This window comes from Anser brachyrhynchus (assembly GCF_964034855.1).
Source record: "Anser brachyrhynchus genome assembly, chromosome: 2".
Lineage (NCBI taxonomy): Eukaryota > Metazoa > Chordata > Aves > Anseriformes > Anatidae > Anser > Anser brachyrhynchus.
This window is the reverse complement of record NC_137695.1, coordinates 139469813-139494241: the sequence shown is the minus strand read 5'-3', so window position 1 is coordinate 139494241 and position 24429 is coordinate 139469813. Positions and strand designations below refer to the sequence as shown.

Here is a 24429-nt window from a genome sequence, read left to right as displayed (position 1 = left end):
TTGTTCTTTAGATTCCTCTTGTCCCTTAAGAGTTTGCTGGAAATATGCATTCCACAGTGAGTCAGCATGGCCTGCTGGATGGAGCAGAAGGCAGATTTGGGAGTTATAAATCCAAGCGATTGCTTGCTGTGTGGCCTTAGAAAACTTACTTAACCTCTGCTTCCCCACCAATAAAATCAGCATAACTTATAAATCTTTGAGTGATGTTGTCATTAATACGTGTAAAGCTACGAAACTGGTAGCTTGCAGGCTTTTTTACATGAATTGTGTTAACTGCACCCAATATGTGCTATGCATAACCTAATGACAAAGGAATGTATATTCCTTGATATGTCATTTATTAACCTAATTGTTGCTTCCTTTTCTTTCCTTGGCACCCTTAGGCATGCATGAATTGCAGACATAAGCTTTGATCTGTCATCATTCACCAGCTGAGACTCCTGCACCAGTGCATGAAGTCCCGTTGGGTTTGGTGGCTGTGGGCAAGAGCAGCTGGTGCCCAGAGATGACTGAGGTTCAGTACCATGGTGAAGTACAGAAGACCTCCCTGTTTTCATCAAGATGTAATGGAAATGGAAGAAGACAAAAATACAGAAGCTGAGCTCCAGGTGTCTGGAGTTTCCTGACGTTTTTAAGAAACATTCTTGAGGTCAGCGCCTCTGGCTTGGCTTCAGAGTAGGCAGAGTAGGAAGGATTATGACCAAGGCACTTCCCTTTCTTCTTTCTGGTGGATGTAGGGGCTCTCACATTTCCCTGCTGAGCAGGGAATCAGTTTTCATTCTGGAAACGACTCTGGCAGCAACAGGATGTAAGAGCTACAAACTCAGAGCTTTGGAAAGTCTTCAGTGTCATTTCACCACTCCTAACACATCATTTAATGACAGCACTTGATGGCCAGGTCCTAAATCCAGCACCCAGTCGCAGAAGTCAGGCCAGATGTTGCATGTGTGTGTGCATGAAGCTAGGGGAGTGCTCTCCAGCCATGTCTTGGACGAGCTGTGGAGTTACTTTGCTTAGAGTGCTCTGATCCCAGTTACTCAGACTTCCCCAGGGTGATGATTAACTTTTAAAAGGGGTCTCCTTTCTTTACGGCAGCATTTCCAAGTCTTATTCTGCTCCCTGGATTGCCAGTCCAGGCACTCACCCAGGATCATGTCTCAAAGGTCTCATTCAGCTCTCACATGGCCCTTGCCTGCACCTGGTCCTCTGCGATAGAGGTTGGTGTCAAACATCCTCACAGCCATGGAGGAGGTAAGTAGTTTGTGGTTACCCAGAAAGAAGAGATCAGGAAACTTTGGGGAGGAAGGGAAGCAAAAGCAATCAAGAAACAACTCCCAAGACAGGAGGGAGGAAGAGAAAAGGGAACACAAAAGAGAAAAGGGAACACAAGGTCCCGATGGCAGGTAGTACTTGATGAGGCTTTATTTTGGCTGGACAAGTCCTCATTGTGTGGTGGTAAAATTATTAACATTTATGATTCGGGATGTCTGACTAAGAAATTTATCCTAACTGAAAGAACATTCCTTCCCACTAAAAGCAAACGTTCTGTGATTGTTAGGGAGATTGCCTTGATTTTGGTGGAGCTTTCCGTGCAACATCAGAGACAAGTCTCACATGGAAACAGGCTAAAGAGTGTTCTCAGAGCCACAAGAGGTGTAAGTAGCCATTCTTTGAGCTCCTGCATAAGTTTTGTTGTTCCTGTTTTCTTTTGTGTTGTGCTTTATAAAATGTCCTTTATCACAGATTTTATCGCACTGGCTTGGGGAAAGGTCAAGCGTGAACAACCAGGACACCTCTCATCAAGTGTTTATGTCTTAGCCTCCACTGGCCCCATGGACCGCTAAGTGATCTGTCACTTCTTGATTGTTAAATTTAAAAGTAATAATTCTGATTTAAAAAAAAAAAATCTCTCTCTACAATCAAAGGCTCATCTTCATTTAGAGCAGTTGTGTCCTTTGCATTCCCTTACTTGGCTGCTTGCTCGTTTTTCATGAGGATAAACATAGAGTTTGAGGGAATTTCCCAGGTGGAAACTCCCCGTTCTTTATGAGAACGCTGTGTGCGATGGTAACTGTCTGCAACAGCCACTTCACTTTGCTTTCAGGCCAGTATCCTTTTTATTAGCTTCACTGTCTTTCTCGGGAGGAGGAAAAGGCTGAGAAGAGGACTTACTGGCCCCTTATTAGTTGTCCAGATTCCAACCTCACTTTCCCCGCTGTAAATCCAGAGTAACTCCACTGAAGCAGTGCCATGACTCTAGCTTTTGGCTATGGAATTGCCACTCCTCATCGTCATGAGGCTCATCGTGCACCCAGATATCCGGCACAGATTGACGGTACTGTCCAATAAACAAAACCATTCCTTTCCAGCTGTATGAATTGTGGGCAATTCTCCAGCGATCCACAGTCCAGAAAAATATTTTTGGATATGAGCTGCTCATTAGTTCATCGGAGATATTTCCATGCTTTAGCTGGGCAGCTAGCTTAGAACAAGTAACTTATTCAGGGGGTTTTGTCTTTGCTGTTCCATGAATTTAAATATCTGGATATAATTAATGATAGGAACACAACAGGCCAGGAATCCTGAATGACAGTTACTCTGAATGGGGAAGAGATTGGTAAACTTACATTGCTTAAATGCTGTCCCTGGCAGACTGTAGCTTATTAAAACCCCATTAAAAATGTAGATTCCTCCACTAAAGATGAGATTAACGTTTTTTTTTATCACCAAATACTCTTCTAGGACTTTGTACAAGCTGTAAACCAACAAATTTCTGTGCAGTCGGAGATCACAAGCTCCAGCAGATTTTTATCAGAGCCACCCAGCTGCACAGTCCATGTTGAAGACAGACTCCTGTAATCTGCCAAAGCTAGGTTGTTGGGTTTGATTTTATTTTTAATGAACCAGTTCTAAAATGAGATATTTGCCTGCTTTTGCAAGCCTAGATGATGGAGACACTGCTTTGATTGAACTACAGTAATGAACAGACTGAGCCATTCCAAAAGCTCTTTCAGTTTAGGTCCGCTCAGCTCTCTGCAACTTCAAAATAAATTTAGGTTTTAGAAGGGATGATTCTACAGTCTAATGATCGCGATCCTTTCCTAAGCAATTTTAAGAAAAATTGCCATAACAAGTGCAAGTCTACAGCCTGTTCCCTCAGCCCTTGCAGGTACAGGTACTGATGTGCTGGAATTCAGCAGCAGTGCTTGTGTTCATAAAAATTGCCTGCAAAAGATGTGCAAGGTCATTCTTAATGCACGGAACTTGGCTGCTTGGTGAGTCTGGCTAAATTAAATATTGATTAAAATGCTCTGCATGCAACACCTTTAGCTTTAAACACTGCATGTGTTTTCTTTATATTGCAAAAATTAAGGTGTCCCGGAGTTTTAATAATGGGCTGCTTTAAGGACCAAGTCCTTGGAAGCAGGAAAATTCTTCTGAGTAGCATGTTGGAAAGCAAATGTGAAGGTAAAGCGAGCTCTCCATAGGGCTGGGAGAGCAGGTTAGCCATCTCCGCAGAGTATAAACCAGAAAGTCTAAATGAACTAGACTAGATTCGTCTTTCTGTATTTACACAAAGTAGAAAGCCGTATGACTCAGGGAAGGATTAATACTGCCTCACTGGGAACAATGAATTCAGATTCTTTGAAAAATAAAATAGAAATTCAGTTCTGTAGTTCCCTCACCCATTCTAACGGCACCCTGCCTCATGAGTTTGCAGTGACTGTCTCTGCTTTCTGTGCTTATTGATCATCTATATTACTCTGAAGGCCCTTCTGTGAGAAAATGATCTTATCCTGCAAAGTATACTTCATGGGTATTAAAAAGGGAAGTGATAAATTCTGTGCTGTTTGCTTAATTTACCTACCAGGTATCTTTTCTCCACCAAGCTAACAAGGAAGGACAAAGGCCAGCACAGGCTCTGTAAATCACAGAGTAGTTTCAGAAAGTCTGATGTGCATGAGATTATCATCACAAAAGTCTTCCAGAGACCTTGCAAGTACTGGGTTCTTGAGAGGAAATGGCTCCCATTCTAGCTAGTGGCAATAGAGTTTGAGGTTTGACCTTTTTTTTTTAAGAACTTCTCCTCCCATCTCCCTTTTATGGGGATCTTTATAGTTACTATGAAAACAAAGATGTAACAGGTATGAAGGGAGCTTTGTAACACTGAGACAGCGGGGTGTGTGAAAACAAGATTTTATGAGTAGACGGTATTCACGTGCGTGACTGTGTATGTTCAAGAGAAATACGAGTCAAATACAGAAAGGATGTAAACATGGATGTGAATAGACTAAACCTGGCTGGTGTGTGCTGAGAAAGGAAGCAAGGAAAAAGGAAGTATAGCATGGAAAATCAGGGGCCAATTCTATCAAAGTCAGATTAGGCAAACAGGAAGCGAACAGACTCAGAGTTGATGGGGTTACTCCGGATTTAAATACCTGTTTAACTGAAAGCAGTGCCCGGCCTTAAGCAGTGACTCCACACTTCTCTATGTTCTCCCAGTTCTTTCCTCCATACAATGTCTTCCCAGCATTGTAACGTGTCTGATTCACCATTTCACAAAGGTAAATCATCTGTAGCTTAGTGTTCCCCAGCTACGAGCCGGACCAGTTTGTGTTGGGCACAGCACAAGCGTCCTGATCCTCCACAGCACGCAAACCTCGTTCAGACATCCCCGAGTGTTAATCACCACCGTACACTAGAGATGAGACTGGTGATGGCAAGGCTCAGTAATAATAACAGCTGTTGTAAATCTTTGATAGGAGGTGCACCAGGAAGTGAATTGTTTCCGGAGAGATACCAGCTGCCACTACAGGTGTCCGAGCCACAGCCTGCAGAAGGCAGCAAGGTATTTTCTGTAGAGAGCACTGGGACTAACAAGACATGACACTTTTCATGCTACACAGAATGAAAAGCGCAGACCACAAAGCTGACCTTAGTGTCCCTCATTCTTTTAAAAGTATGCATATACGGCACTATGCTGTATGGACGATTTTCGTTTTCTGCCCCAAAAGTTACTTCGATCTGTTTGTGGCATTAATTTACAATCAACTTTGGGATTTCTTCTGAAGCATGCCATTCATTTGTGGTTTATATTTTAAAACATCACAAAAATGTTTGCAATAGCATTAAATAATAGCCATCACTCACACTATCCAGCCCTCAAGTACATGGTTTGCTATGAGGATTGTCGTGACACAGTATGCCATGACTCTCTCAGGTCTTTCTGTCCCAATGGCAAAAACAAGAAACTATTTTCCACCCCAAGATACACCCATTGGTACGTACTGCATAGCCATATTTTACAAAGCTTTCATTCTATGTGGCCTTTTATGATTAGCCATATCCCCATCATCCTTGAGTGCATTCTAGTAATGCCTCGGGCGCTGTGTCTAGCGTCTGTCCAGTAGGGTTTGTTCTCCCACTGTTGCCATGTAGCCACGCTTTACAATTGAGCTATTCAAAAAAAAAAAAAAAAAGGCTTTCTAGACAGTGTTTCCTGCTATTTTTCCTCAAACTTCCCTTCCTCAGATAACGCCTGTCTTCATTCAGATAGCCAAAGCAACTTAGCAGGCTACTCAGCAGCTTCGACACTTGCAGTTGCTGTGTGGGAAGATACAGACTTTTTTGACTCAAAATAGCTCTTCTGTGAACTTGTTTGTTATTGCCTTTTCCTGCCTCCTAAGACCTCAAGTAGTTCCCTGAGTTGAGTTGTTGGAAAGCTCTCACTAAGATCAGCAGAGCCTTCTCAATAAGTTTTCTTCAGTTTCTTTGCAAAAAGCATTCTCTTCAAGTGCAATTTTTCCATCGTCCTCCCTCTGTCCAATTCAGTGTTAGGAATGAATCAGTCGTGAAATAAATTGATCATCTGTTCAAATCAAGTCTGGGGTTCCCCAGTTCAAGAAATTCATTGATAAACTAGAGCAAGTCCAGCAGAGGCTCACCAGGATGGTGAGAGAGGCAGGCAGAGCTGGGTTTGTCTGGCTTTATCAAGAGCAGGCCAAGGTGAGATTTTTCAGCTCCCTACAACTTGCTAATGGGTGCCAGACTCTTCTGTCTGGTGCATCATAGCATGAATGGAATGGGCACAAACTGCAGCAAGGGAAATTCTGCTGAGATGTTAAGAAGATAATTTTCAGTGTGAGCATAGTTATACCCCAGAACGGGCTGCCCAGAGAAGCTGCGTCCTTTCCATCCTACCAGGCATTCCGAACTTGAGAGGACAAGGTCCTGAGGCACCTGATCTCAGCTGGACACTAGGTGGAAGGAGGGACAAGACCACTTCCCAAGGTCTCTTCCAACCTAAAAGACCCTGATTCTAAGGGGAAGGGCTGCTACGGGGAGGGTCAGCCCCACTGGAAGCTATTGCTTCTTATATGAAACCCACTGGTTAAGGGGGACGTAAAATGCTTTTCCTGCCATCCCATGAAAACAGTTGAGATTTTAGAATTTTTGCATTCTTTTAGTAGGTCAACACCGAGGCCTTTCTAGGTTTTGTCTGGTTTGGGTTTTGTTCTTCTAAAAGGACATGAGAAAAGATGAGCTGTTTGTCTGGTGATCAAGTATTAATTGAACCTGAACTTGGAATTCTTTCATCTAAGAGTGGCCTGATCTTCAGACCAGAAAATGCTGGCCTCCCCCCGCTTTCCCTGGCACAGTATATATTATCAGGAAACAAATAGCTCCAAAAAAAGGTAAAATAAGACATTTTTGTTGGGAAAATAATGTCGTTGGAATTGTCTGACCAGGTCTATGTGGTTCCCACGGTGCGGAACCACACAGCACATTTAGAACAAAAAGTAAAGAAAAAACTCAGACTGCAACTGCTGTGTTTCTGAAACAGAAGGAAGTTGTGAAGACAGACAGCTAGTTACTGGGGCTGGAAGCTGACCGGCATCTTGAGATTAACACCTCTGAAATGTGAAATACATCCCTAGGGAGATTATGATTGTAGATGCTAGAGCTTTGCTTTTGTGTCTCATGCAGTACTGATTGCATTTGATCTGAGCAGTGTCTTTCCACATTAAAAAGCAAGAAGACTTCAGGCTTTCAGCTCATGTGGTCTATCTTGTGACTGCGATGCTTTAGTGTGTGGCAAGAGAGACAGTGGTAACTACAATTCTGGAGCAGATTGTGAGCAACTAACAGGAACAAAATTATTTCAGTGATAAAAAAACGTGGCTCTTATCTTCTTTGGATCATTCAAAGAGTGGAAAGGGGTGTAAATCTGTTATAAGTATCCCATGAAATCCTTGTTGGCTGGTTCTTCACCACCCCTTTTGCCAGTTATAGCTAAAAAAAATGCTCTTAGCTGCATAATGGTGCCTAGGACATCACCCTGTCAGCCAAGTCTGAAGAGGTGAACGTGGGTTAAAAAAAATGGCCCTTGTCATTCTTACTGCCTCTCCTTCACTTGAATCCAGGCGGCATTCGGCTGAGAATTTAACATTTTATCTTTCCATTTTAATCTTTCATCGCAGTTGTGAGCTCGTTGGGGCAGGTGTTGCCTCTGCCTGGGCGACCAGTGCCTGCCCCAGCAGGTTTTGGCCACTGCTGCCATCGAGTAACCCGTGCCACCAGACATCCAGGTGCGGGCACCGCTGTGCTGCGAATAACGGTGACAGCAGAATGGGAACCAAGAGGAAAAGGTATTTTTATGCTGCGAGTAACTACGGAGTATTTAGGGAGAACATGTGAAACAGCAAGAGCCACACTACCTTGCTGCGTGTTAGCTTTCACTGTTAGGCTACGTTGTCTTGAACATTGCTAAGACTTTTTATCTAGTTCCCAAATTGCTTGGTGACTGCCAGAAAGGTTATGCTAAGTGGATCGGATGGTTGGAACCATTGCTTTCTCTAGTGACCAGCTGCAGAAAGAACTAGCACAGAACTGACAAAGTGCCTTCTACAAAATCTCCGGTGTTGAAATGTCACCGGAAGGAGAAATGGACTGACTTTATCTGGTTGGCATTTGGGTGAGGCCCAAGAAGGCTTGAAGCTGCCCCTTGCCATCACAGGGACATTTGGGAGTTTCCAAAGAGCCTCATAGCACTTGGCTTCCCACAACCACCTTGCAAATCCCAGGAAATCTTTAGCTGCGACGTATGTGTTGTCTTCATTCTGGTCCTGTTCAAGCACAGGTTAGAGACTGCAGGGCCGAAGCACAGAAGACACTGAAGCTGTGGCTCTGGATGTGGTGGCACGGCTCCTTACAGCCCTTCCTTGGGACTCCATCACATTTCTTCACTGCTCTTTGTTACTCTCCATGGCAGTGCAGCCATGTAACCCCATCAAAACCCTCAGAGAAAGGGTTTCTCTTAACACAGGGTTAGAAACACACCCTGCTGCACAGCCACCTTCAGCCGAGGGAGCAAAAGCCTTCCTGGAGGTCCTCAGTAATGATCCCACTGCTCGAGACCCCTGCCTGGATCCCTGCTGTGACCTCTGGATCCCACTGCCCTCTCTGGTTTCTCATGTCCTGTCCCCAGCCATCAGTGCCGACACTGTGCCGTCCCCAGGGCATCCTTTCTTGGTGCTGAGAGGGGAGGACGTCCCTGCCAGGCTGCTAAAAACATCTTTCCTCAGAAAGTGCTTCACCACCTCCAAAGGCACGACATATCTCCAGAAAAAAAAACAACACTGCTTTCCTGAACAGGGCCACTGTATTCAAACCAGGCAAGGGAAGTTTTTAAATAGCTCTAGCAAAGCCTGTTTACTAAGCCTGTGAGCTCTCAGACCATGAGAGGGAGCCTTTAAAATGCTGTCCGTGTACAGGAAAGCCTTTTGTCTCCTGGAGTTCACAACCAGCCCCGTCCTGGCCGTGCGGTGCTGGCAACCAGCAGGCTCCCATCCTTCACCCCTCAGCCCCTGCTGCCAGCTTAAAGCGACCGATGCTGGTGGCCGGCAGGGACGCAGCCGTCGGGTTTTGGAGCTGCTCTTACCTGTGTTTGCATTCCAAGTGCACAGCCTGCGGTCTCTGAAGGAGCCTGCTCCAAACCTGCCTGCCTCTGCCTGCGACAGGTCACGTACCACCACGGGGGACTCAGACAAAGGGGTCTCCTTGGCTCACTTACAGCTTTCCGTCCCCCCGGTCTCTGGGTTTCCTCTTAAGAAACCATTAGGCTTCAAAAGAAATCGCATGCGAGAGGTTATACACAGTTTAGGGGGTGCTAGTTGTTACACTGTAAGCCTTAATGAGTAGTTTTATCTCACTGTGATAAGACCAGTATTTCTGATAAACCCGTGGCGATGACACGGGAAGTCCCACAACAACAGTTACACAAGACCTGCCTGCAGCTCCAGCCAGAGTGACAAAGTGCCCGACGTTTGAGCAGCCAGCTCTGCCGCTGCGATGTCTGTCATCGGGGCTTGTTTTAGGTGCAGTTATTCTCTCCCGCGGCCTAGTTTCATGTCTCTAACACTGGGGTCTTCACCTGAGAAGAAGTCAACGCCTTGCAGTGAGGCAGAGTTGAAAACATTTGAATTTCTTAATTATATGTCTAGATTACTGAGCGTACAGCCTTGGAAGAGATGGTCTTACTAAAAGTGCTAAATTTTCAAACTTCCAGTCTTCTGCAAAACATCCTTATTGTGTTATTTTGTGCTTTGTACCTGTGGGTAGTTATAAATATAGGACAACCTGAGGTCCTGCTGGATGGGCTATTCTTCTTGAGCTGTTGCGTGGAAGTCTTCTTGAGCTTTTAAAAATATTTTTTAATGAACAGCGTGTAACATTTTGATACGCAGCCCTGCTTTTGGAAGACGGGTTGGAACGTTTTTATCTTTAAGTTTGCAATTTTTCTTACTGTGCAAATACCCCTAGACAAGGAGACAGATCTAATCTTTGCAAGAGGCCCTTTCAGGCTTATAACCACAGCAGGCTCTAACCTATATGGACACCCTTTGAAGGTGCCTTGAAGCATTTATCTGCAAACTCACCGAAACTCGACCATCTGATCAGTTCCAGTATTGACAGCCTCTGCTCAAATGCTCCAGCATCCGCCCAGTGCAACTTGCTTCTCCTTCCCTTGGATCGATACTGGCTAAGGAGGGTGCATGTAACACATCAGGCTCGTTCACAGGACTATTACTGCTTTCTGTCAAACCCTTGGCCAAAGGGAGGGACCCTGCAGGCAGTTTCTGCTAAGAAAAAAATAACAATAAACAGGTTTTTAATGCAATCCCTTTCATTTACAAAGTATGTGAAAAGTCTGTTTCTTTTAGAGCAGAAGAAATGAAATAGGAGTGACAGCATCTTGGAGCTGGGAACAAAGGCATTATCTTTCAGCCAAAAGTCTGTACTAGGGCGGGGGGATTTTTCCTGCTGTGAAGAGCTCTCTGTTTGTCTGTGCTTACTTGCTATCTTCTCTCTCTGCTGTGTCTGCGTGTCTTTTCGATTCGCACAAACCACCAGAGATAGCACTGGGATCGCTCTGCCTTTGTTATGAGTTGCTTGGTTCCAGAAGGGAGCCTGAGCCTTTCTGTAATGATGGGAAGTGGATATGTCCAACCGCTCATTTATTGTTGTAATAGCTCTAAGGACACAGACAAGGAAAGGACTGTGGCTCTCATTTTTCATTAGACCAGCCTTTGTGCTCAAAAGCTGTATGTAAATCTCTGGCCAAACAAGTTCTTTTTTACAGGTCTGAGACAGAAGCAGCAAATGTAGAAGCAACAAATTGGGAGCAATTGCTTTGGATTCACTTTACTTTTAATAATAATCACTTTAAAAGAACAAGCCTGTGGACCACAGAGGGTGGTGCAAGGGGAGAGGTTATGTCCTCGGGGGGGACAGCACCAGGTAGGGAGCACCTGAGGTCAGAGAGGGATTAGAAAGTGAATGAAACGTGAAACGTTGCAGGATGCCACGAGGCAAACTTCTCTGCTGAGCTGCTGAACTTCAGTAGCCAGCAGAGGTGAATGTTATCCCCTAGGCTTATTTCCTGCACGTCTTCCTTGAGAACTGACAGGCAGAGATGGGGTGGTTGCTTTGTGAGCGCTGTCCTCTCATGGGAAGGTGGCTGAAGGCTTGTCTGGGAGAGGTCATCCCGGCGGGCAGCGGCCCGGGGCTCTCTTCCTCAGGGACTGCAGCCCATCTCAGCTAGGGTCGTCCACACCAGGTCTGCAGTGGGAAAAGTAATAAAAAGAAATCCGAAGCACAGCCATGTGGATTTTCTAGTGATCTTTTTTTTTTTTTTTTTTTTTCCTTGCCTTGTCTTGTTTTGTCTTGTCTGACAAACTTGTCTGGCTATCCCCAAGCCTTTCTGGGTATCTTTTCTGACACAGAGAAGCACACCACCGACTCCCTCCAGGTTAGCTGAGCTCTGACAGGGCGTGAATGTGGTTATATGTGGGTGTGGTGTTATGCCTGTGTTTATCAAAATCAGATAACACCAGAAAAGCTAATTACGACTTTTAACTGCTGTTGCAATCTCCTCTGTGGAAGAGAAGTTTTCACATGAATATTTCTTGCATTAGAGGTGAAACTAGATCCCTGTCCCGCACTTGCTGTGTTTGGAGCGTGTCCAAAGGCTCTTAAAACAGGCATTCCGACTGGAATATGTCATGGACTATTCTCGCTCCCAGCTCTGACGGGTTTCCAACGGGGAGCTGGAATGCAGACCTCCCAGTCACACGCAGGAGTGGCTGCGTTTGGGGGGGCTCACATTACAGTCGAGAGAAAATAAGCACCAAGGCAGGGCCAACACCGCAGGAAGATGACAGAAAGAAACAAGCAAATGCCATGTGCTGCGTGCAGGGAGCTCAGCAAAGCTTCGCCTCTGCAAATCTGCGTTTAATGCTGGCCAGAGCTGAAGTCAGTGCAATGATTAGCTGGGATTTACACATGTATGCTTCACTAAAAAGTTCTTTTTAGTTCTTTAAAAGGCGAAACCCCACAGTAGAACGGCCTGCCTGTAAAGTACAGTGAAAAGCAAGGAGAGGAAGAAGCAGCTGAGCCAAGATGAGCATTAGAGCATAGAAAACTCCTCCAGGCAGAGCATTACCTGCGAAGTCCCCTTCATTCATCCTCTGGTCAGCCCACCTCCCTTAGAGGGGACAGCCCTGCTGTAAGAAGAAAGAAGTGTAAATATATATTTTCTGAGCTTGGGATAATTTCATTTCATTCCTTTGTTTCCCAGGATTGTTTTAAACAAACAGACCCACCCCCTCCCAGCAAATACTTCCTACTCCCTTCGGGATTCTGTCAGATTAAACCCAGAATATCTTTGAGAGCTCATGTTAAAATGATTCTATTTTCACCTGTTGGCAGTCCTGAATATTAACCTATTAACCAGAACGGGCTGTGATGATAAAAATGTTGATCTCTCTGGCTGTGGAAAGAGCGACATTATGTAAAGCTTGCTGATATTTAATTTGCAAACTGAATTGCACCTATTTAGGGAGGAAAAAAAAACCAGCAACGCTCATATTGATGAGAAATTCTGCATTTAAAAACATTCCTTATTAATGATTCAAAACATACAGTTCTGAGGCGTTGTAAACAAGTTCAGCATTCTGTACACTAATCCATAACCATTATCATATGTAGGGAACAAGAAGTTACTCACAAACAGATGTTCCTTCTGCCAAACCCATTCATTTAATGCACATTTTACTTTCCAAGTCCTTGTTAGCAACTTTCTGTGGTGGGCGGATTACATGAAAGGATGGAAAAGCAGGGATTAGCTTGCCTGCAAAGGAGCAATGTCTTGGTGTTTGTTCTGGAGTCTTTTCCATCTTGCCTTGCAGTGGAGGAGTTATTCATCCTGGACATATTCTCGCTGCCCTGAAGGGCACTCCGCTTTGTTTCCAGATGCTGCGAGGCACCAGGAGATACCAAACTTGTTCAATTAGCAGAGAGCTGCATCATTAAAGGTGTTGTGTGCGCTGGCCAGTCATGAAACGAGGCGTTCACAAATGCTTATGCCCAGAGAAGGCAATTACCTTGCCATGAGTTACCGGTGAGCTTTCAGGGAAAGGTATGCCAGAAGCTAAGGGTGGAGGAAGAACTACTGCTCAAAGCATGACTAATTTCAAAGTTACTTCATGTTCTCAGGGCCTAGTTCAGTTGGGTTTTTGGTATCTCCAAGTATGGAGATCCCACCGATTTATGGGCAACCTGATCCACTAGTTAAATGCTCTGGTGAAATCTTTTACTTATGTCCATACGGAGTTTCTCTTGCAATTTGCAACCACATCTACTGTCTTTTTGCAACAACCATGTAAATCCCTATTAGGTAGATGTAGATGGAGAAAAGATGCTCCCTCAGCCTTCTCCAGGTTTAAACAAATCCAATTCTCTCATCCCTTCCTCGTGCCTCACGTGCTGCAGCACTTTGATCGTCTCGGTGACCCTCTTCTGGTCTCTCTCCAATTTGTCAATGTCGTTCTTTTACTAGGAGCCCCAGACTGGGCGCACTAGTTCAAATGCAGTCTCATGTATGCTAAATAGAGGGCTTTCTTACAAGGAAAGGGGCTGTCGTGAATTAAAAACCTGAAAAGGCTGTGCTAAGCTCTCTGAAAACTTCATCACTGCAGTTAGTATCTACAAAACTATCCCTTACCTGAATGCCTCCTGAGCAAGCCAAGGAAAAGAAGACAGAGCCAAATTCTTCTCAGTGATATTTAGTGAAAGGACGAGAGGCAATGGGCACAATCTGAAATACAGGAAATTCCATTTAAACATTAGAAAAAAAGTCTTACTGCGAGGGTGATCCAACGCTGGTACAGTTTGCCAGAGAGGCTGTGAGGTTTCCATCACTGGAGATACTCAGAACCCAAGTGGACATGGCCCGGAGCAAGCTGCGGTGGCCAACCCTTCTTTGAGCAGGGGTGGGTTGATGAAAGATCATCAGAGGTGCCTTCCTACCTCAGCTGTTCTGTGAGCTGCTAGGTGAGATTAACGCAGTAGCTACACATTTAGGACATTTAGTCACAGGAGGAGGGGATTTCAGTTACCCACATTTGGACCAACACCTCAACACCCCATCAAGATGAGATGCAGAGACAGGATAAAGGATGGAGAGAGATTCCTTATCAGGGAGTGTAGTGTCAGGGCAAGAGATAATGGTGATAAATTTAAAAAGGGGAGGTTTAGATTAGATATAGGGAAGAAATTCTTTACTATGTGGGTGGTGAGGCCCTGGCACAGGCTGCCCAGAGAAGCTGTGGATGCCCCATCCCTGGAGGTGCTCAAGGCCAGGCTGGATGGGGCTTTGGGCAACCTGGGCTGGTGGGAGGTGTCCCTGCCCATGGCAGGGGGCTGGAACTGGGTGGGCTTTAGGGTCCCTTCCAACCCAAACCATTCTGTGATTCTATGATTTTATGGTTGCTTCCCCAAAAACAAACAAACAAACAAACAAACAAACAAACAAAAAACTACCCACAGAACCCACAAAAAGATGGCGTTCCGCATTTGGTCTGGAGAGGTGCAGGGAACCTACTTCAGGAGGTGTTAATGGGAGCGCAGATCTGTGATAACAACCACAGTACAGTTAGGTCAGTGTTGCAATGGGAGAGAACACCCCAAGTGAATCCAGCATGTGGATATGCAGTTTCACAAGTGGTGTATCAAAATGAGATTTTTTTAAATAAATAAATAGGTAACTTAAAAGGAGCAGTCCACAAAGCAGGAGGGAAAAGGCAACCTAGATGTTTTAAAAAAAAAAATGTATTAAAATCTTGGGTAAAGGTTGTGCCACAATGTGAAAAGAAAACAATGCAATCCAAAAAGGCCACTTCACCACTCAGTAGGAACACTAAGGATGCTATCAGAGGGTAAGAAGTTGATGTTTAAAAAAATGGGAAGCTTACCCAAATGGGTAGAACAGTAAAACCTATACAATATGGCAAGTCAACCATACACCAGCAATTAAAAGGGATAAAAAAAAATAAAGTGTGTTGAGCCTTGCAAAGACTGGTAGCAAAAGTTCTTTACATAGCAAACAGAGGAAGCAGGACCAGGCACCAGACCAATGAGTCTGATTTCCATCCCCCCTGTGACAGCAGAGCCATAAGGTCACTGAACACATGGACAAACGTGATGTCAAGGGAGACAGTCACCCCCATGTCCGCAAGGGGCAATCCTGCCTCATCAGTCTACCACAACTCCTTGAGGGCGGTAACAAGGATGTAGGTAAGTTGAACAGACTGGATTTGAATTTTCAGAAAGCTTCCTCAACAAAGGCTGTGAGGATCCTAAGCCACCACGGACTGCAGAAAGTGTCTTTTGTAATTTGAAAGCAGAAAGGGAAGCATGGGGCTTGTCAAGATGGGGATAAAGCAGCATCAGGACCTCTGTGAATCAGTTCTGAGTCTGGGCTTCCCCCAAGAGGCCTCTCCGTTTGCCGCTGTTAAGAGCAGAGTGCTGCGTGGGCTGGATCAGCGGTCAGATCCAGGAGGGCATTTTTAGTGAAATTATCTTCCAAAGAATAGAGGCGGGTGGTAAATCTCGCCACCTGGCAGCAAGGGGGCAAGTTGGTAAAAGAAAAAGCAACAGTCCCCAGGAAGCCAAAGGCTTTGCGTGCGGTGCTGGTAGTCCCCCAGAGGGACTTGTGGCCACAGGGAGCGTTTCCTGGATCGTTCCTAAGGTCTCGTCCCATCTTTATGCCCAGCGGGCTCTGCAGATGGCTGAGCAACCTGAGTTCTGCAGGAAGTCAAGGTTGTGCTCTGTCGCTCCTGAGCCAAGGCATGATCCAGTCCGTGGGTGTGCTGTAGAGCTGGAGCTTTCCTTGAGAAGAAACAGAGGTCCTCAGATCAACAACAGGGCTGAGGCATTTCCATTAGAGCCAGGCATTTGCTCCAGCCTCCTGGCCAACTTCTTTGAGTGTCTTTCACCATTATGCGGTTTGCAGTTGTGTCCCAAAGGAAAAGAAATTATACGTATGCCCTTTATGCTCTTCACAGTGTATTAAGGAGAAAAACAAGGAGGTGGGGGGAAACCTTTGTTTTGAGTTTCCTTCCAAATGGGGCTTTTTTGGTCGTCTTTGGATATTTTTGCCTTTTGTTTTGTTTTACTGGTTAATGTCATCATTCATCTTTCCTGTTTTCACTGTAGGACTTCTGAGATGGTTCACAGATGTGCACTGGAAAGCCTCTCACTGGAAATTAAAAGGTAGCCTGCTGAATCTTGAACACAAACAGTCTTCATTTGTAACTTGAGTTAGGTTATTGCTAACAAAGGCAGACAGAAAAGAGATTTCACTGGATCTTGCTGCTTTGGTTTCCCTTTTCCCTGGAATTTTTAAAAATGCCTCCTGATACTTGCGCAAGCCCCCGAACAGGGTTTTTACAATAACATCACAGCTCAGTTGGCAGTCTTCCCCAAAACAAGTCTTTCCTCACCCCATATTTTCTTCAACCTTTTGCTAAACCCAGTGGAACTTTCTAATCAACAGAACCTGGTGGTGGTGTTGTGTTTGTTTTTTTTTTCTTTTCCTTCATGTTTTCCCATTTACAGCAGCTTATTGCCTTGTGTAAGTTTCTGGTTTTGTTGTTTACTGCAAAGAACCAGGCCTCTTCTGCCAGCTGATCTGTAGGGACATTTCCCTGGTCATTCCCTGGTCAGTTGCTCTTCTCAGGATCCCCTTTTTATCTATTTCTCCACTCAAACTTGTACTTGAGCTCCTAGACATGACCCTCTCTCAATTTTCCAGGTCTAAGCAGAGGAGTTTCTGCCACACCTGCTCCACATACTGAGCATCTTTGGAAATTTATTTTAGAATATCTTTCCTAATTTTGTATCTTCCTGCTTCAGATAGGGCATCCTGTTTTGGTGGAAAGCCATGATTCTTTGGGCCAACGGTGACAGCCCCATGTCATCTGTCCTCTAAAATCACACTCCCAACTATTTCTGCAAGTGTGTAGCATGTCACATATTTTCATAGAATCATAGAACCATGGAATGGCTTGGGTTGGAAGGGACCTTTAGGACCATCTAGTTCCAACCCCACTGTCTTTCACCAGACCAGGTTGCCCAAAGCCCCATCCAGCCTGGCCTTGAGCACCTCCAGGGATGGGGCATCCACAGCTTCTCTGGGCAGCCTGTGCCAGGGCCTTACCACCCTCTGAGTGAAGGATTTCTTCCAAATATCTAACCTAAATCTACTTTCTTTTAGCTTAAAACCATTCCCCCTTGCCATATCCCTACACCCCCTGACACAGTCCCTCCCCAGCTTTCCTGTGGCCCCCTTTAGGCACTGGAAGGCCGCTGTAAGGTCTGCCTGGGGCCTTCTCTTCTCCAGGCTGAACAATCCCAACTCTCTCAGCCTGTCTGCATAGGAGGGGTGCTCCAGCCCTCTGAGCATCCCCGTAGCCCTCCTCTGACTCTCTCCAACAGGCCCATGTCCTCCTTGTGCTGAGGGCCCCAGAGCTGAACGCAGGCTCCAGGTGGGGTCTCACGAGAGCAGAGCAGAGGGGGACAATCACCCCCCTCACCCTGCTGGCCACGCTGCTTTTGGTGCAGCCCAGGGTACAGTTGGCTTTCTGGGCTGCAAGCACACATTTTACGGTCATATTCAGGTTTTTGTCCCCCATTTCATCACAGCATGTGGTAAAGCACACGCGGCTGGACTGTGAACTGTTCACTGGAGACAGTGGCAGACAACCCCACGCGTGCTGTCCCACCAAGCGTTAGAGTTAATCATGTTCCTGCAGGGAAGCTGCACGACGATTCAGAGGAGAAAGGTGGCTGAGGATCAAGCGTATCAAGCATCTCTGGAAACTGTATCGTGTTATTTTCATTGGTTTCTGACCTCGGTAAGCTGGGATTGACTGAATGCTCCGAGGGAGTTCAAAACGAGAACGGCTGAATCACAGCAGACTCACTGCAAGGATCGAAGGCAACTGCAAGCAGAAATCTGCGTGAGTCATCCCAGAGAGAGAGGCCAGAGAAAAGGGTGGGTGTGCTTTGTGCTGAAGTACAGAGCTCTTGTGGGAACACAAACTTCTCGGGAGCTTTTGCTTTACTGTTCCGGTGTAAACCTGAAGGAAACCTGATTTGTATGAAATTGCTGTAGATACAGGTGCACTCTGCTGGGAACAACAAGTACAGCCCGAGCTCATACACCTGCTCTGTCCTTATACCTGTTTTCCACCTGCTGCAAGTCCACATACCCAGGAAGGAACCACTCCACTATAAAGACCATGGGTTGGGCAGGGACAGAACTGTACCCAAAGAGACCTTATGGGACCCTGGCCTCGGCTTCTTCCACTGATATCCCAAATGTGTGGAGAAAAATCACTGCTCCCCTTGGGCCGGGGCTGGGAACATGGTGCCTCGTGCCATGGGGCCATGCCTTGCACAACCTCCCTTGCATGCTCTGGATGACCAGCCGTGAACTCATCTCAGCAGTGAACTTCCAAAAGGGGGAAGTATCAAAAGCCTCAGCTTGAAGCCATAGCAATGGAGCCATTTATTTCAGGGGGGTTCCAAGGATGCTCTGTACCTCACATAAATGACGGGACACCCTCAGCTACAGCCAGCGGTAGGAAGAGCTGAAGGCACTCAGCACACCAGCAGAATGAGCTCCCAGCCCGGCAGGGAGAAAACGAAGGGCAGAAAAAGTAGTCAACCTGCCAAAAGCATCCCACAGGTTATCGGCTGTACTCCCGCAGAGGAGCCCCCAGACAGACCTCAGTGGCTGCAGACACCTGTCAGTCCCCTTAACCACCATCTAGCAGGGGCTCAGGTGGTGGGAACAGGCTCTGTCCCATTCACCCGGCTGCTCCCGTAGCGTACCCCCTCTCTGACTGGCTTTATTTTCCCAGAGCAGGTAGGTCCCTTGCTGCTTTTTCTGTTTGTCACAGGAAGAGAGCCAGTTTGACCATGAGCCCTGCATTCCTCCGTGGCAAGGCTCCTCCACATGCAAAGGAACAAAGTGAGTCTAATGTTTACAAGGAATACTCTAATTCCAGCGTGTGAAACCATTGTTTTGACAACTTCTTTATGCGGTTAAGCACTAAAATGCTTATGCAGACTGGACCGAGGTCTATTTCAAGTAAAACCCCACAGTCAGACAGTCCTGCGTCCTACAAATGCTTTCCCTCAAGCCAACCGTGGCAGGACAAAGCTGGCTGTAGCTGTCCCAGGGACAGAAAGGTCTGCTCCTGCTCATGCACTGTCCCCTTGCTTCTGAAAAGGAAAACCTCCATACCTAAGAAGCACTGCTGCTGTGGATGCCCACCATACACTAGGGAGACGGGCAGCTGCTCAGTTTAGTGCTCTCTGATGTCCAATGAAAATATGTATGACAATATACATGCACCAACTGCTTCCAGCTAAGCACTGGATTAACCTGGATGTTCCCATCAATCTTTAATAGCGGAAAAATATCTCCTGGAAGCTCTCTTCATTTCTAGTTTTTCTGTATCTTGATATGAAAACATAGTGTCTGACAAGATATATTTTTGTTGTTATTGTTTTGGTTTGGTTTTAGTTTCTTTTAGCTTTTTAAAAAACATTATTAGATGTCTTTTATAAAGCTTTTCTTCGTAATCTTATGGTATGAATGCTCTTTGGGGTATCATGGCCCATATTTTCCCAGACCAGTGTGGAATTGTAACCAGATGAACAAACAAAAGTACACTTACATATCCCTATACCTTGTATATAAGTAATGGTCCAACAGGTATGTAAAAATTCAAGGATTGCACACACTAATATGATAAATGCAAAACCAAGTGATATTCTTTGCAGAAAGAAACTGGTGACAAATGAAGTGACACGTATGTATGTGTCCATGTATATTGTGCCTTCCTGTTTCAGAGTGTGGTATTATTAACTCGGAAAACAGAAACAAGAAATGATCACACTTTCTTAAAAATATGAGAGTTTAAAAAGCCAATACACAGTGAATTCTTGGTCTTCCACTTTTTCAACCTTCAGGTTCTGCTCTGGTATGTACTTTCAAACTTAGGGAGAAAAAAAAAAAAAAGCATTGTTGAGATTCCTATATAATCAAATCAGGGCTTGAAAAGACACCATTTGTCAAGAGACAAAAGAGACACACACTGAAGCTGTGAGAGCTGGCAGCAGTGACAGTATTACAATTAAGAATAACATTTTTTCCGGATAGGATAAACACCATTTGTCACTTCATAAGCTTTAGGATTTGAAAATGGAACTACAACCATTTCCTTTTCTCCTCCAGATGTAGATGATGTTGCTTCATCTTCTGACATTGCAAGTATTTGTAGACCTCATTAAATGAAATTAAAAGCCTCCTCCCTTTGTCCTCTTCTTTATTCCCAAAGTTTCCCATCCAAATGCTTTGCTACTGATTAGTTCTATTGCTTTGGACTCAAAAAACGCTCTAACAGAAAAGGAAGATCCATAAAAAATGACAAAGGAATACTTGAAGTTCTTAGTATCTGTACTGGAGAAATTTGGTATTTGTTATGGCAGTACATTTCATAATTGCAGGTCAAGGTCTGTGTGACGGAGATAAATTTGCAACTAAATCAGATGTCTGGACATCTTTTTGTTATGAGTTGCACCCTGTAGAAAAATGTCAGTAAAACTCATAGCTATTCATTCTGTACATCAGTAAACATGGAAATGGATGTGACCACGTCTGTGGGTGTGGATGGGAAGGATTATGGCACAGTATAACTCCACAGCATAGCACAGCAGAGGAAACCTGGAAAGAATCCCAGCTGGCATTTCCAAATACTCTCAATGCAATAATCAGGCGTGCATCACTCTGGAAAGCTGTCTGAGTGTTGGATATTTAATGCTTTTAAACACCTTTAAAAATCCTTCTGTCAAAAGAAGTATTCCACTAAATGAGACCTAACTGCAGGAGGCTGGATAGGCCTTTGTTTTTCTCAGCAAAGTTAAAAAGGGATTTTCACAGGTAAATAGGATCTAGGTAATGCCTCTTGCTCCTGGGGTGGCGTAACAGAGGGGTCCCCTCAGGTATGCAGAGGAAAATCTGCCAAATGAACGGCTGGTAGCACTCCTTGTAGTTCTCACATCTTTCCAAAATCTCCTTTTCTCTCCTGATGTTGTGTTCTGGCCTCCAAGGCATGGAGTGGGCTCCAGGCTGCCCGTGCTGCAGCTTCTTTTCCCACCTCCCTGAGTGACTGCTGGGGCTCTGCTCCTGCCTGGGCTTCGGGCACTGACAAGTCACAATCTTTCCAACTCCTTTTCTTTTACTGATCTCGATTTTCAATTTCTTTACCTCAGACAGCGCCCTCCAACGTGATGAGGAGTGGTGTCCCAAGGCAAGGAGGCCTGCTTGGTCCCCCATATACCATCCAACTTTGGAGGAGAATGGGGGCCAGACAGAAGTACAGGTCTTTCAGCATCTTCTGTTCCCAAAATAATGTATTTTTAACCTTAAAACAGTCTTTATAATCTCTAAAGAGTCTGGGAACTTGGTGTCTCCGTGGTCTCTGATCCTTTGGCATTCTGTCCGACTACCTGCAGTTTCCAGCATGGGAAGGATGGAAATTTCCTGACAGCGCCCTCCACTTAAGCACATGCCTGCCTTCAGGTTGAGCCAGCCCTGCTGAGTTGATTTGCAAAGCAAAGCAAAGCCTTCCCAGCCCGAGTTCAGTCTTTTCCAGCCACTCCTGGGCATAGAGTTTTGTTCATGATGCCCAGTCTCAGAAGCTGGAGAAGTCTTTGACCTGTGTGTGCCAACTGTGCTGGAGACGGATCGGTGCGTGGAGCGAGAGGAGGAAGGCATGTCGCCAGCCTTTTGGTGTGTCTCAACCAGTGACACCAACAAAGACAGGAAAGGATTTTTAAAAGCCTCCCCGTGATAGCTGAACACAAAAGTGCACTAAACTGACAATTTGGATAGAGCTTCGGAGGCGATTTGCTTCGTATTGAGCCCGGTGTGCCCGCCATTTGACATAATTTGACAACTTGCACATTAAGCAAAGCCCAAGTGTTCTGGAAGAGAAAATGGCGGCTGCGTTACCTCAGCGCCGCCATCCCGCCTCCGAGGACCTTTCTCCTCTACGCAGTTAAAAGAGGAGGATAACCGTAGGCCTCAAGGTGGGGATGTTTTAGGCCGTGTTATGCAGGTATTTCCGAGCGAGGGGAGAGACAAAGAGAAGGGAAAAATCCTTCCCTTTTACCTGGAGCCTTTTTGCTTGCCCTCCCGCAGTGAGAAATCTCCATGGCCATTATCACCCACCTCCTGCTGGCTTTGCTCTGCCCCTGGCCCAGGAAGCCCTCAGCTGTTTAACCAACAAAGGCCAGCAAGGCAGAAACTGCAATGAAGGACTGTGACTAATTAAGATGTTATCTTGTGAGCAGATTCAAATGAAGGTTCCTGGGAAGAGAATACAAAAATCCTAAGTAGCTGTAAAGTGGCTCTTTTCACCAACCTGAAAGCACTGGCACCACATAATAACTCACAGCTGTGCATATTTGATCCTCATCTAGCACCAGCTCATGCATTATTTACGTCCTTATTACTGGCAGGGGAGCTGGGCAGAAATGACAGCAATATCTGCTGTACCTGATGGGACACCAAGCCTTTGGCACAGCTCGCACCTGTGGTGGAGCTCAGCCCCTTGGCTGGGAGAGGCAGGCAGTGAGGAGGTGGGAAAGCAACTGAGCTTGGAGACACTGGAAACCTGAAACATCAGGAAAAAAAAAAAAAAAAAGAGAGAAGGGGGGAGAGGTTTTGGACTGTGAGCAGGCACCCAGCGGACGAGAGAAGGAAAACTCACTTTTGTTGCCTCTACATTGTGCCGAAACAAAGGGAAAGAGCAGGTGAAGAGTGGAGAAGCACAGGTGGAAAATCCTGCGGGATTAGCAGCGCATGAGGCAACATCATGCTCTGCTCAAGTCCTTGTTAGTAGTGTCCTTTGACTGACACACGACGGCCTATGCTAAAGGTCTGGCAGGTTTCTTGGCCACTGACCAAGGCAGGGAGCTGGCACAGAGACCTCTAATAAGCACAGAGGACTCTGGTGTGCCCACAAAGGAGGTGCTGATGCACACCACACCCTGTGGCAGCCTCCTGCCACCAGGAGACCCAGGACTGCTGTCACGTAGGCTGCTTGGTGGTGGCTGGTGGCTTTTGCATGGGTGCTGGCTCATGGGGAAATGGATGGACACCACCAATTATGCTCCCACAAAGCACCAGGCAGCTGGGGGCAGCTGGGCACTTTCCCTCCTTCCCAGCAAGGTCAAGGACAAAACCATTAAAAGCTCTGCTTTCTGTGCCTGAAATCCATTTTGCCTCCTGCTATGATGTCCCACAGGCAGCCTGGAACAGGTTATTTGTGCTGTCTTTACTCAGCTGCTCCAAAGTCCTTGCTGGACAGCTGGGATGGCCTTCCCAGGCAGACGCTCAGGCAGGGTGGTATGGGCTCTCTGTTGCTCCTGATTATCGTCAAAACAATATTCCAGGACCACATCCAGTCGTCAGCAGGAAGCTAACACACAACCTCGGCTACAAAAACTGCAATCAAAACCCAAAGCAGCAGCCCTTCAGTCAGCAGTATGACTAACCCCAGGTCAGCTGAAGCCAAATTCTCCTTTTAAGTAAACAGACCTCCAAGTACTGCTGTCTGACACATGCAGGATCATCGCATACAAGATGAAACTAGCCTTTCTTCTGCCGTGAACCTGAAGTCAGAGGCAACCTTTGAATGAATCATGGATTGGTCTGTCCAAATGCGTCTGATCCACATGGGTCATGAAATAGAACTGCCACGCTGCAAAAGCTCCATGTGCCAGCCTAGCTGCAGAGGAAGACTGTGAGGAGGCAGTCAGTGGTGCAAGCCTCGTGGCAGGCAATTCTGCATACATGGGAAGCTTAGAGTCAAGTACGCTACCAGCTGCAGCAGTCCAAGGCAGCCAGGCCTCAAGGACAAGAAAAACTTCTGTGGATGAAGGTCACAGGAAGAAAGAGGGTCCAGAGCAGTAAGAAAGCATCAGGCCCACTTGGAGGACCTCTGAGCAGTGGCCACCAGGGAGGCATAGCTGCCTGTGTGCGTAGTCACCGGGGGTTTTAAAGAGAAAACCCACAGCACAGCATGACTGTTGACATTGTCCAGATCAAAGCAGCTTTGTGGTTTAGAAAATGTGTCATCAAAGGAAGTGGGGAAAAAAAATGGGAACCTCCTTCAGGAAAGCCTAACAGAAGGTAAGGGATAACCAGCTTGGGGTAGGCACCACGCGTGAGATCTGTATAACCAAAACTGTGAGCCTGGCAAATTGCCCGTAGGCTTGAGAAATAGAGGTACAGCGTGCCCCAGACCAAAGAGAAGATCCTTTGTGCATTTTTAAGCAACATCCCATCATGGATAGTTTAGCCTGCTTCCCCCTGCTAGGGCACCTGGACAATTCTGCCAGGTCACACATCTTCTCTAGTGTCTTCATGGTGATTTAGATGAGCTTTCCAGGAGTCTCCCTTGCACTGAAGCCTTCCAAAGAATGGTCGTAGGAAAGATTCTTCTATTT

General features: G+C 45.9%; 1 long non-coding RNA gene across 1 annotated transcript in view; it reads right to left on the bottom strand.

Moving 5' to 3' along the window:
* Window positions 1–3380: 3380 nt before the first annotated feature.
* The window catches only part of LOC308191127, a 48249-nt gene continuing 27200 nt past the window's right edge, over window positions 3381–24429 (bottom strand). Inside the window, exon 2 of the long non-coding RNA XR_013947727.1 lies at window positions 3381–24429. This exon is cut by the window's right edge and continues 22805 nt beyond it. This is a non-coding gene — a long non-coding RNA (uncharacterized lncRNA).